This window comes from Octopus bimaculoides, chromosome 5 (genome assembly GCF_001194135.2).
Source record: "Octopus bimaculoides isolate UCB-OBI-ISO-001 chromosome 5, ASM119413v2, whole genome shotgun sequence".
Taxonomy (NCBI): domain Eukaryota; kingdom Metazoa; phylum Mollusca; class Cephalopoda; order Octopoda; family Octopodidae; genus Octopus; species Octopus bimaculoides.
The window spans coordinates 11,585,395-11,588,502 of NC_068985.1; the positions used below are offsets into that span (position 1 = coordinate 11,585,395).

General features: G+C 34.3%; 1 protein-coding gene across 3 annotated transcripts in view; it reads right to left on the reverse strand.

Annotated features, from left to right (window-relative positions):
* LOC106884362 (uncharacterized) overlaps positions 1-3,108 on the reverse strand; it is a 337,312-nt gene that overhangs the window by 280,946 nt on the left and 53,258 nt on the right. The window contains exon 1 of one of the 3 annotated variants that reach the window (XM_052968144.1): positions 440-458. The exons of the other annotated variants lie outside the window; for them this stretch is intronic. The gene's annotated coding sequence lies outside the window, so the exon portion shown is untranslated. Of the gene's footprint in view, positions 1-439; positions 459-3,108 lie in introns of those variants that run through there. 3 annotated transcript variants of the gene reach the window in all.

A 3,108-nucleotide genomic window follows, 5' to 3' on the forward strand; every position in this document is an offset into this window, starting at 1 on the left:
TATATATTTATATACACGCATATATTTATGCGTCTATATATGTATAGTATGTATTTATGCATCTATATACACACGTGCGTGTGTGTGTGCGTATGTATGCGTAAATAACTATGATACGAATGCGAGACTATGTATAATTCATTGTCTGTCGAGTTCAGCAATATCGCATGCAGTCATAAATATAATGAGACGACTAATTTTGTATAATTATCTCATTTATAATTTTCTTGTTGTCTGCTTGATGGTCGTTGTTCTTAATATTTATTTAATATTCTTTCTTGTTTTGATTATTTGTTTTATTATTATTTTTCTATGTACTGTTTTTGTATTTTAAAATCTTTATATATAAATAATCATATTAAAAGTATTTAAATAATTCTTTGTTTATTCAACGGCACAATGGCGTAGAAATGCTGTTTTGTAATACTAATTTACATACCTTGTTTTCACTTCTGTACTCTGCCAGTAATGTGTAGACCAAGAAGGAAAGTGATTGAGAGGGAACGTGTGTGTTTGTGCCTGACTGTGCGTGTGTGTGTGAGAGAGAGAGAGAAATAAAGAAGGAGAGAAAGAGCGATAAAGCGGGGGAAGATAAAAGAAAGAGAGGAAAAATATGCAAACGATCAGACAAGAGCTAATGGGAGAGAATGAAAGCTAGAGTAGGAGTAAAGAAACAACCAGTGTAACAAATTAAATCTTATATGACTGAATGATTCACTTCAAACTCCCACCACTTTCGTGTATGCAAATATATTTACATAATATTTTTGCTCGGATACTATCTCTGTACGCCATAGGTTCACATATATACGAGCGAATAGATGCTGATCTAATTGTTAATGTAGTTATCTTATATGAATCTTTAACCGTTGCTTTGCCCAATTGAACACTCGTCTCACGTAAACGATCGTTGTTTCCAAACACAGAATCGACCCATGTCGTCTTTTCCATATTATGACAAAGCTTTTTCAATAATTTATATTCTGCAGCGCATAAAATTACTTCATTCATTCATACATTCATTCACATGTATTGACATCTTGTGTCGTATGCGTTCTCACATACACTTACGCACTCACCACATATAGATCCATTGAAGCACAAATATAAATATATATACATATATACATATATACATATATACATACATAATATATCTAGAGTGAGGAAGAATGGAGACAGATTACTGTAGAGAGAATCACAAAAATGAACACATATTCACACACTCACACAAGAACAAACATCGATAAATTCACCTCAGACACTGGAGTTCATTGAGACAAACACAACACCCACGCAGAAAATATTCCACCTAAAATTGGACTTCACTCTGATCACGCTCGCTATTATTCTTATGTTGTTCTCAATCGACCACTTTTGTCTGACCCGTCCTCTCCTTCCTCCTTTCTTTATTTCCACACACACACACACACACACACACACACACACACACACACACACACACACTTTGTCATTCAACTGCAGCTAAACTGTAGCAACACCTTCACGTGATTAGTCAAACATATCCACTTTAGTACTTACAAGTTTTATAAAAGACCCGTACGTATTGTATAGATCCTAAAGAAACCTATACAATACCATTTGACACGTAGTAGAGTACAAGAGTATATACATGTGTGTGTGTATGTGTGTGCGTATGTGTATGTGTGTGTGCTTGTGTGTGGTGGAAGAGCTTTAGACTATATATTACACCTTCTTAACAGAATATAACCTGTGTGTATATATATATATATATACGAAAGCGCGTAGCTTAGTGGTTAAGGCAATCGGCTCACGATCAGAATGTTGTCAGTTCAATTCCCGGTGACGCGTTGTGTCCTTCAGCAAGTCACTTTATTTCACATTGCTGCAGTCCACTCAGCTGGCAAAAATGAGTAGTACCTGTATTTCGAAGGGGCCAAATTTCTGCGTATTTGTGCGTCATTCATCGGTAGCAAGTATCTACTATCAACTGCATTCTTAGAGAAACCTATCCTCTAGTGACACAGAAAAATATTGATTTACAAATCACTGATACCCATTAGTGTCGCAAACAACTGGGTTGAGTTGGGTAAAAATCCTTTATTAACGTTGTAAGCGGTATTGCTTCAGATTAACCCTGTATATTTACTGAATGTGTATATATATATATATATATATATATATACGGTAGAAAGCACCAAACCTGTAGTATTTATGTTACGTTCAAAGGCTTTAAAATCCACACGAAGCTCACTGGTGCTAAGTTTATTTTGGGTTTTAAATCATATTTGATTAGTGAGTACCAGAATTCAAGTACTAATTTGTGAGATTAATTTTTAATTTCCTGATAATATTAACCACTTATATTTGAATTTTTCCCTCTGTTGCATCTAAGATGTTTGTGTTTTTCATCTAAGAGAAAAATCTCAACTAATTAGTAGTTTTATGGTGTGCGATAATCACATCTGCATTTATTATAATTACGTAAATTTATACCATTAGCCATTTCAATTGCAGCTCTTAGCTAATTATATTTTTAAGTATGCAAATTATATATTTTAAAATTTTATGGCATTTTTTTTTTCCAGAAGCAAAGAGTATGTGTCAACTGAACGGCAGGCCTTGTTACACTATACTACATTAAGGAGTTCTAATAAACCGAAACATGTCCATAGTTGTTTCTTGTCTACAAAGATCAAACATTCAATTATGCATGTAAATTAAGGTCAAGAAACCAGCACCTAATGTCTTGATATTATTTACCCTTTCCAAAAAGGATATAATCAATTACTGTTTGGTAATATCTTTGCAAATATAATGGAAATTCCTTTAGATTAACTCTAAATTTTTTCTAAATCCTAAAAGTATTAAGTAATAGTGTTCATGATATACTCTTTACTCTTTTACTTGTTTCAGTCCTTTGACTGTGGCCATGCTGGAGCACCGCCTTTAGTCGAGCAAATCGACCCCAGGACTTATTCTTTGTAAGCCTAGTACTTATTCTATCGGTCTCTTTTGTCGAACCGCTAAGTTACGGGGACGTAAACACACCAGCATCGGCTGTAAAGCAATGTTGGGGGAACAAACACAGACACACAAACACACACACATACACACACACACACA